Here is a 10,989-nt window from a genome sequence, read left to right on the forward strand (position 1 = left end):
TGCTTTGGTTGGTGCATCAAATATTTTTGGTTAGTACTATTTTTCATTCTATAAATGTATGTGCTATTTTCTCAAACACTACATTTGGTGTTTGATTCTGGTATAGGCACTGTTATTTCTTCCTTCTTGATGGACAGAAAAAGAAGGAAAAGTCTCCATATACTGTGTGAAATTTATAGACTTGTTTGGAGATTATTTGTTCTGTTCTTTTTGTAACCAATGAGAGCTTAAAGACAGTCACAATCTCATATAGTGGGCACATTAGCTGGAGGCTTTATTCTGGATTATATGGTTGTAATTTGTAAATGACCTTTCTGATTAGACAAACATTTAAAAACTTAACAATTCTTCATACTACACATAGTTTACCATCTAATTGCAGTCACTTTGAAGCTACAGACCAACAATAGTAGACCTTAGCTTAAAATACATATACTAGAAATCATTAAAACATTAGATTATTTAGTGTCCTTATATTGACCAATTTATGTATGTGTGTATATGGTCTTTGATATGAATCTCTCCAAGAAACAACAACATTGAATGTTAGAGCAAATATAATTTATGTGTCTGGCTTTAGAATGGTTGGCCTGTTATTTGAAGATTAACTTATTTGTCATTTATATGATGATTATTTATAGAGAGATTAACATGTGTGTGATTTGTGTGAAAATATATTTTGGCATGTCAATTCTTTCGGCTCTTATTTCTATTACGAATAGATGCGGAAACAAATACTAAGATAGTACAAACTTACTGTATTGTTGGCATGTCAGTCCTTTCAGCTCTTATTTCCTACTGTTTTTGTAGGGCCAATGCCACCATCTCATCGGAGATCACTTTATACTTAGTTTCAATGATTATGTTTTCTTCAAAAATATACAACATTATCCCTCTTGTTCAAAGTACCAAGACAAGGCTTACAAAGAGAAAGGTGAGGCATTTCTGAAATTTCATGCATGTTATGCCTCATAGTAAGCCAATTATGGAGGTCTAAAAACCATAATTCGGTGTTGATTTATAGATTTGTTACTGTCATTAAGAGAGAAGCTGCTAGAAGAATTCTCACCGGATGATACGTGTAAGATTGGATCTTAGTTGACCACGAATATTCTCAAGGTGTGTCATGTGGATTTCTGAATGATTTATTTTGTTCCAAAACTATTAACTTTGTAATCGATGTTTTCACATTTTTCAGGATGGTTCATTAGTTCATGATGATTTTATCTATGAACTATATGAAAGTAAATTAAAACAAACTCCAATATTGTCCACGGAGGTCCCTACATTTTTGAGTGCTAATCAACGTTTAGAATTAGTATGTGACACATTTATTGCCCTCATACATTTTTGTGTTCATTGGATTGCATTATAAGCTCTTCTCTTACCAGTGACAGAAAATTTGGCGCAACACTTTTGAGCACAGGTTTCGACCCATCTCATCCTGCTGGAAGGATTTTTGTATCGACTTCATTTGATACGCCTTACGAGGATATGGCTGATAACTGCGAAGTACTTATAATGGGAAAGCACAATATGTCTAGATTGACGAGTACCGTCGATCAAACACAAGAAAGTTCAGCGAACTCCACTTTACCAACTCACGACAGTGAATCGAAAACCACAGACTCATCTCCCCATGACGATCTCTTGAAGGTACTTCCTTGCTTTTGTATCCATATTTAGTAAACATACATGTTTACATTTAGATATATAAGTTTTCTTTTATTATGGCCAACAACTTTATAAATTACTCTAGATTTCCTTAAGTCTATACAAATTTGGAGTGGAATCAAATGTTCTGTTTGCTAATATTAGACAAATGATATAGAAAATGGAAAATATGAAGCAATGCTCACCATAAATTACTCTAGATTTTCTTAAGTCTATACAAATTTGGCGTTTCATAAATTATATAATGATTATAAATGCGAGTCTAATGTGATTTTAGATCATTATTTAAGACTCCACCACTCTTAGTCTTTAGTGTCATCTGTAGGGATTAATGACTGGAATAGAAATTAATATTTTCAGACACAAAAGTATACATTGTCTATGGGCTTTAAGACCCTGGCCATCTTTCATATCATGATTATATAGTCTGTATCTCAAGTAGTTCTAAATGTAAATTTTTATTTTGACATCTTTATGTAATCTAAGCTTAGCAAGTCATGGTAAACAAATAACACATTATCTGCCTTCATTTTTTCAAGGTCTCTGAAAACAAGAGAGCATCAACGTCAATATCTTTTATATTCCAGCTGCCTTCATTTTTTCAAGGTCTCTGAAAACAAGAGAGCATCAACGTCAATATCTTTTATATTCCAGCACAAGTATATTGTGTTAGTTTTCACATTTATATGAATGCTTGAAACCTACAGAAAGAAGAAGCCATAGCTATCAACTCGAATTTTCGTTAAACTATTACATATAGATGCTTCACAAACAAGATGTTAATTATGTTTTAGCATATTAAATTAATTAATTGATAGTGCATTCTGGTATGATTGTCACTCAGTACTAAGCAACATATTGCATTTTTATTGTATGCTTTATTTTTTGTTAATCCACATGGAACTTTTCCCCTTTGAAAATTTGATGTCCCATTAGTAACTCATCAGCACTATGGTCCTTAATAGTGATGGATGCTGATTTTGTTTTGTAGATATTAAAATTAAGATCTAAATAGTTCAATAAAATTTAAGTGTTTATTCTATTCTTTTTGGAGCTATTTGTGATGCCTGCATATTAGTTCTCATAAACTAGTTACAATTGGTTGCCTTTTGCCTTTAATTGTAAATCACTCTGTACCAGAGGATTTTCCAATATATACTAGTTATAATTCAGTATCCTGTTAATCTCAATTTCTCTTTCATATTTGTTCTTCATTTGATTTTTTGTGTGCAATCCAATAATTGGACAGTTCTTAAGTCAGAATTTGATACGGGCAAGAGGTTCAATTTGAGAGTATATTTTTAAATTTTAGCTTGAGATTTGCTATGATATTTTTGTGGCGAATTTGAAGCTATTTAGTTAGAAAACCTAAATTGAAGACCGAATTTAGCTAGAGTTTGGTTGTGATTTAGCTAGGTATATTTAAATATTAGCTGGTACTTTGCTAGGAAATTTTTGTATAGATAATTAGCCACCCAATCCATGCTACGGCTTATATTGTAGTTAATCCCAAACAAATCTCCAACTAACTTGGTTTGATAGAGATTAGCTACAAATTTGTTTCTGTTTCTGTCGTAGCTAAACTCCGATTTTCTTGTAGTGAAAGATAGAATACATACAAAATGTGGCTAGTAAGAAGAGAGGCAAAAGAGAGAGCTTGGCATAAGCCATAATGCTTGAAGGAATAAAAGCTAGTTAGGTTGGAGTTGTGTTGTATTGTGTTGCATTAGTTCATTCTTACATATATTCATTTATAGACAAAACTTGTGTGTTGTGCCACATTTTTCTCCACACATTAACAATGCCAAAAATTATTAAATTATCTTCTTCCCTAGATGTTCGGATAATAATGTTGCTCCCTTTTTTCTGGGATTGTATAGAATTCTCTAGCAGTAAGTTTTAGCTTGCCGACAGTTTATCAATTTGATAATATCTGAATTAAAGTGGATTATTTTTTAATCAGAAGTTCTGATTGAAATCTTTTAGAAATTATGATTCGGTTATTACTAACGTTTCATTGTCTAAGTTGATTCAGAACCTCTTTTAAAGCAAAACAGCTGTAACGTTTTATCTCGGATGGTAAACCTGTCTTTACTATTCATGGATAAGCGCGCTTGCAGTTGAAGGGACGCCGACCATAGGTAACTGTGCTAGTCACCTCATTTGTCTTTATTATCTCTCCTCATGTCACGTAACATTAAATGCTATCCATCATTTGTTTCATTTTATTTTCTTTTAAATACTCTTCAAATGCTTCTCCTTCCCTCTTATATTTTCTCTATTACACTCTGTCTTTGTTTTCTTTCTCTATCTCTTTGCATTCATATCAAACCCTAGCTGTTCATTATCTGCAAATCCATCATGAACTCTTCATCAAGCCCAGGAAACCATGAAAATGATCAAAACAAAAAGAGAAAAGCTGTTGAAACATCTTCTTCCAAACCCAAAAAGATAAAGATCACCTATGACCCTCTCAAGGTGAATCCATTCGAAGCAAAGTTGTCTGGAAACTATTCTAGACGTGTGTTTCAACCCCCTGGTGAAAGCCCTCCATCATCTCCATCTTCTTCCTCATCTTTTTACCTTCAAGACTCAACTTCCTCTTCATCTAACCTTTCCTCTCCCTCAACCCATTCCAAAGAAATCTCTTCATTTTCACCTGCTGAGAATGTTGTCTCTGATAGAGATTGTGGAAGATCTGCATCAGAATCAAGTCTCCCTGACCCCTCGCCTGGAAGCCCAAGAAGCAGTCAATGATGCGTTTCACTCCTTCATGGCAAGGAAAACTGCAAATTATGACAGGGTTCAAGACATGCTGGCGCAGATTTTGTCTTAGCTAGGGTCTTAGTCTTTGGTCTTAGTAGTTTTCTTTCCTTGTTGCATCTGCTTGTTAAACATCTTCTCATGTAATATCTTTTGATTATCAATGAAAAGTTTCTTTGTTTTGCATTTCATTGATTTTGTTTGTCGTTTTATACATCTGAATCTTTTGAAATATTCTTTTTGATGTTATGACAAAAAGGGGGAGAAGATAAATGATAAATGATTTGATTAATCTATCAGTTGCTGGGTAAAGCTCCCACACATTTACTAACAAGAACTGCAAGTTCTATATGGTTTAAGTGTTTTGCAGGTATAAAGAAGTGAAGAGAATCTTCAAAGCAAACACAAGAAGCAAAACCATAAGAAGCGTTATTCTGTAAAAAGAATAAGCTTATGGAAACTGAAGCAAGCTGAGTGCTGTCAAGCTTCAGAATCAGAAGCACTGATAATAGAATTTGATCCATATTTGTCTATTTGCTCTGACAAAATTCTATTTGCTCTGATACATTATTTTAGCCTATATGGCTCTGATACATATCATGTGTTCTAATATACATTTTATGTTCTGACTCGTTCATGCTGACTTTTGTCGTTTAGTTTTTGTTCTGTAACATTTCAGGATGTAAGAGATGCTCTGATGATGCTCTGGTACATTCAACAATGTTCTGATACAAATCTAGCATGAAGTGATGTTGGTAGAAATTCAAAGCTCTGAAGCTATCCGAGGGAAGCAGAAATCAGAAGCTGTGAATGTTCTAAAGATCCAGAAAACTCAAGCTCTGAAGCTGTCCTAAATGGAAGCAGAAATCAGAAGCTGTGAATGTTCTGAAGATCAAAGAAATTCAAGTTCTGAAGCTGTCCTAGATGGAAGCAGGAATCAGAAGTTGTGAATGTTCTGATGATCAAAGAAATTCAAGTTCTGAAGCTGTCCTAAACGGAAGCAGGAATCAGAAGCTGTGTGTGTTCTAAGGATCTAAAGAAATTCTAGTTCTGAAGCTGTCCAATGGAAGCAGAAGTCAGAAGCTATGAATTCTCTGAAGACAGAAGCTTATGTGATCGTCTCTACCGAAATAATCAGGGAAGTCTTTTATTAAAGTTCTTCGAGTATTTATTTCAGGGGGAGATTATTTATCTCAGGGGGAGATTGTTAATCTCAGGGGGAGACATATTCACATGCTTATGCTATAGCTGTGTAATTTGTCTTTTGCCGTCTGCTCTTTCTGATCGCAAATTCATATCATTTATATATGTTTTTGTCATCATCAAAAAGGGGGAGATTGTTAGAACAAGATTTGTTCTGATCAATTATCTTAGTTTTGATGATAACAATAATATGAATTTTGCTTAAGATAATATGGTACTCTAATCCAATGCAATTTCCTTTTCAAGAAATACATAAAGAGTATGCATAATTCAGCGCTCAGAAGCTTTGTCTCTCAAGGGTTCAGCATGCAACATCAGAACATGGTCTGGCAAGACATCAGAAGATGGTCGAAGCAGAATCAGAACATGGGTCTATGGAAGCATCAGAAGAACATGAGATCAGAAGCACTGAAGTTCTGATGGTATCACGCACAGAAGCACTTCAAGGTCAGAAGATCAGAAGATGCTTTGCACCAAGCTGTTTGACTCTGATGATATTCAAACGTTGTATTCACAAACATCAGATCAGAAGGAAGTACAAGTGGCAGGCTACGCTGACTGACAAAAGGAACGTTAGAAGCTATTAAAGGCAACGTCAGTAGACACAGCGTGAACAAGGCTCGAGGTAGTTGACAAAAGCGTATAACATTAAATGCGATGCTGTACGGAACACGCAAAGCATTAAATGCACTCAACGGTCATCTTCTCCAACGCCTATAAATATGAAGTTCTGATGAGAAGCAAGGTTAACGATTCTGAACAAAACAACTCATATTAACTTGCTGAAACTCTGTTCTATTCAAAGCTCAGAATCTTCATCTTCATCAAAGCTCACTACATTGCTGTTGTAATAAATTAGTGAGATTAAGCTTAAACGTTAAGAGAAATATCACAGTTAGTGATTATAGCTTTTAAGAAGCAATTGTAATACTCTTAGAATTGATTACATTAAGTTGTAAGGAACTAGAGTGATCGTGTGGATCAGAATACTCTAGGAAGTCTTAGAGGTTATCTAAGCAGGTTGTAACTAGAGTGATCGTGTGGATCAGAAGACTCTAGAAAGTCTTAGAGGGTATCTAAGCAGTTGTTCCTGGAGTGATCAGTGTGTGATCAGAAGACTCTGGAAGACTTAGTTGCTGACTAAGTGGAAAACCATTGTAATCCGTGCGATTAGTGGATTAAATCCTCAGTTGAGGTAAATCATCTCTGCGGGGGTGGACTGGAGTAGTTTAGTTAACAACGAACCAGGATAAAAATAACTGTGCAATTTATTTTTATCGGTCAAGTTTTTAAAGCTACACTTATTCAAACCCCCCCCCCCTTTCTAAGTGTTTTTCTATCCTTCAATTGGCATCAGAGCGCCGGTTCTAAGGTGCAAGCACTTAACCGTGTTTAGAAAAGATTCAGGAAGAGAAAAACGCTTCAGTAAAAGATGGCTGATGAAACTGCAAAGTCTACATCTACATCTGGCTCTGCTGAGCAACACAACGGTAACAATGGTTATACTAGACCGCCTGTATTTGATGGTGAAAACTTTGAATACTGGAAAGATAAACTGGAAAGTTACTTTCTTGGTCTAGATGGTGATCTATGGGATCTTCTGATGGATGGTTACAAACATCCGGTAAATGCCAGTGGCGTAAAGCTGACAAGGCAAGAAATGAGCGATGATCAGAAGAAGCTTTTCAGGAATCATCATAAATGCAGAACTGTTTTGCTGAGTGCTATCTCTCATGCTGAGTATGAGAAGATATCTAACAGGGAAACGGCCTATGACATATATGAGTCCTTGAAAATGACTCATGAAGGAAATGCTCAAGTCAAGGAGACTAAAGCTCTCGCTTTAATCCAGAAGTATGAAGCCTTCAAGATGGAGGATGATGAAGACATTGAAAAGATGTTTTCAAGATTTCAAACTCTTACTGCTGGATTGAGAGTTCTTGACAAGGGATACACCAAGGCTGATCACGTAAAGAAGATCATCAGAAGCTTACCCAGAAGATGGGGTCCTATGGTGACTGCATTTAAGATTGCGAAGAATCTAAATGAAGTCTCTTTGGAAGAGCTGATCAGTGCCCTGAGGAGTCATGAAATTGAACTGGATGCAAACGAGCCTCAAAAGAAAGGTAAGTCTATTGCATTAAAATCCAATATCAAGAAATGCACTAACGCTTTTCAGGCTAGAGAAGAAGATCCTGAAGAATCAGAATCTGAAGAAGAAGATGAACTGTCCTTGATCTCCAGAAGGCTAAATCAACTCTGGAAGAACAAGCAAAGGAAGTTCAGAGGCGTCAGAAGTTCAAAGAAATCTGAACGTGGAGAATCTTCTGATGACAGAAGATTTGACAAGAAGAAGGTCATGTGCTATGAATGCAATGAGCCTGGACACTTCAAGAATGAATGTCCAAAACTTCAGAAGGAAAATCCCAAGAAGAAGTTTCATAAGAAGAAAGGTCTTATGGCAACCTGGGATGAGTCAGAAGATGATTCAGACTCTGAAGATGAGCAGGCTAATTGTGCGCTGATGGCGACAGAAGATGACGGATCAGAATCTACATCAGAATCTGATTCTGAAGAGGTATTTTCTGAACTTACTAGAGATGAGTTAGTTTCCAGTCTAACAGAACTTCTGGAATTCAAGTCTCAGATTAGTCTCAAATACAAAAAGCTGAAAAAGCTATTTGAATTTGAAACGAAGAAGCTTGAGTTGGAAAATTCTGAATTAAAAGAAAAAGTTTTAAAATTATCCAATAATGTTGGATCTCCTTCCAATTCAGAAAAATCCACTCCTAGTCTAAACCATATTCTGAAAGAATATGATTTAAGTTTCAGGAAGTTCTTATCTAGAAGTATTGGCAGAAGTCAGCTAGCTTCTATGATATATGCTGTGTCTGGAAACAGTAGAGTTGGCATTGGTTTTGAGGGTGAAACCCCATACAAACTTGAACCTGTTGATAAGATGAAAATCACATACAAGCCATTGTATGATCAGTTCAAGTATGGCCACTCACATGATATTAGGCACACTTCACATGCTCAAAGTTTTCACATTACACACACTAAGAAGCATGTGACACAACCTAGGAAATATCATGAAACTCACATTAAGAATTATCATGCTGTTCCTCCTACTGCTTACAATGTTAAACCCAAGTTCAATCAGAACTTGATAAAATCTAACAAGAAAGGACCCAAGAAAATGTGGGTACCTAAGGATAAGATTATTCCTATTGTAGATATCCTTGGCTGCAAAAAGGACAAAGCACAACATGTCGTGGTACCTGGACTCTGGATGCTCACGACACATGACAGGAAGAAGGTCTATGTTCCAAGACCTGGTGCTTAAGTCTGGAGGAGAAGTCAAGTTTGGAGGAGATCAGAAGGGCAAGATAATTGGCTCTGGAACTATAAAGTCTGGTAACTCTCCTTCCATTTCTAATGTACTTCTTGTAGAAGGATTAACACATAACCTCTTATCTATCAGTCAATTGAGTGACAATGGTTATGATATAATCTTTAATCAAAAGTCTTGCAAGGCTGTAAATCAGAAGGATGGCTCAATCCTATTTACAGGCAAGAGGAAGAACAACATTTATAAGACAGATCTGCAAGATCTTATGAGTCAGAAGGTGACTTGTCTTATGTCTGTTTCTGAAGAGCAGTGGGTCTGGCACAGAAGATTAGGTCATGCTAGTTTGAGAAAGATTTCTCAGATTAACAAACTGGATCTTGTCAGAGGACTCCCTAATCTGAAATTCAAATCAGATGCTCTTTGTGAAGCATGTCAGAAGGGCAAGTTCTCCAAACCTGCATTCAAGTCCAAGAATGTTGTTTCTACCTCAAGGCCATTAGAACTCTTGCACATTGATCTGTTTGGCCCAGTCAAAACAGCATCTGTCAGAGGGAAGAAATATGGATTAGTCATCGTAGATGATTATAGCCGCTGGACGTGGGTAAAATTCTTGAAACACAAGGATGAGTCTCATTCAGTGTTCTTTGATTTCTGCATTCAGATTCAATCTGAAAAAGAGTGTAAAATCATAAAGGTCAGAAGTGATCATGGTGGTGAATTTGAGAACAGATTCTTTGAAGAGTTCTTCAAAGAAAATGGTATTGCCCATGATTTCTCTTGTCCTAGAACTCCACAGCAAAATGGAGTTGTAGAACGAAAGAATAGGACTCTGCAAGAAATGGCCAGAACCATGATCAATGAAACCAATATGGCTAAGCATTTCTGGGCAGAAGCAATAAACACTGCATGCTATATTCAGAATAGAATCTCTATCAGACCTATTCTAAATAAGACTCCTTATGAATTGTGGAAGAATATAAAGCCCAACATTTCATATTTCTATCCTTTTGGATGTGTATGCTTTATTCTGAACACTAAAGATCATCTTGGTAAGTTTGATTCCAAAGAACAAAAATGTTTCCTTCTTGGATATTCTGAACGCTCAAAAGGCTACAGAGTATACAATACTGAAACATTGATTGTAGAAGAATCAATCAATATCAGGTTTGATGATAAGCTTGGTTCTGAAAAACCAAAGCAGTTTGATAATTTTGCAGATTGTGATATTGATATATCAGAAGTTGTTGAGCCCAGAAGCAACGCATCAGAAGCAGAGCTTCTCAGAAGCAAAGAATCTGAAGATCAAGTATCATCTTCTCTGGAGAATCTAAGCATTTCTGAAGAACCATCTGTCAGAAGATCATCCAGACTCATTTCTGGTCATTCAGAAGATGTCATTCTTGGAAAGAAGGATGATCCAATCAGAACAAGAGCATTCCTTAAGAACAATGCAGACTGTCAATTAGGTCTTGTATCTTTGATCGAGCCAACTTCTGTTGATCATGCTCTAGAAGATCCAGACTGGATAATTGCTATGCAAGAAGAACTGAATCAGTTTACAAGGAATGATGTTTGGGATCTTGTTCCTAGACCAGATGGATTCAATATAATCGGTACAAAATGGGTCTTCAGAAACAAGCTCAGTGAGAAAGGTGAAGTGGTAAGGAACAAAGCCAGACTGGTGGCTCAGGGTTATAGTCAGCAAGAAGGGATTGACTACACAGAAACCTTTGCACCAGTGGCCAGGTTAGAATCTATTCGTCTATTAATTTCATTTGCCACTCAACATAACATCACTCTCTATCAGATGGATGTTAAGAGTGCCTTCTTAAATGGTTATATAGATGAAGAAGTTTATGTCCATCAACCTCCTGGTTTTGAAGACTCCATGTCTCCTAATCATGTTTTTAAACTAAAGAAATCGTTGTATGGATTGAAACAAGCTCCCAGAGCTTGGTATGAACGCTTAAGTTCTTTCCTTCTGGATAATGGTTTCA

The 10,989-nt window shown here is 36.1% G+C and overlaps 1 long non-coding RNA gene across 3 annotated transcripts; it reads left to right on the forward strand.

The window, feature by feature from the left end:
- The first annotated feature begins 13 nt into the window (after nucleotides 1–13).
- On the forward strand, nucleotides 14–4,573 carry LOC131594844 (uncharacterized). 3 transcript variants are annotated; one of them, XR_009281568.1, is made up of 4 exons: nucleotides 14–934; nucleotides 1,025–1,318; nucleotides 1,392–1,656; nucleotides 2,214–4,573. It is a non-coding gene; the product is annotated as an uncharacterized LOC131594844 (long non-coding RNA). The 3 variants fall into 3 exon arrangements; XR_009281567.1 differs by having other exon boundaries at nucleotides 1,025–1,119; nucleotides 1,199–1,656; XR_009281566.1 differs by having other exon boundaries at nucleotides 1,025–1,656.
- Nucleotides 4,574–10,989: the final 6,416 nt, after the last annotated feature.

Source organism: Vicia villosa, linkage group LG4 (assembly GCF_029867415.1).
Source record: "Vicia villosa cultivar HV-30 ecotype Madison, WI linkage group LG4, Vvil1.0, whole genome shotgun sequence".
NCBI classification, from domain to species: Eukaryota; Viridiplantae; Streptophyta; class Magnoliopsida; order Fabales; family Fabaceae; genus Vicia; species Vicia villosa.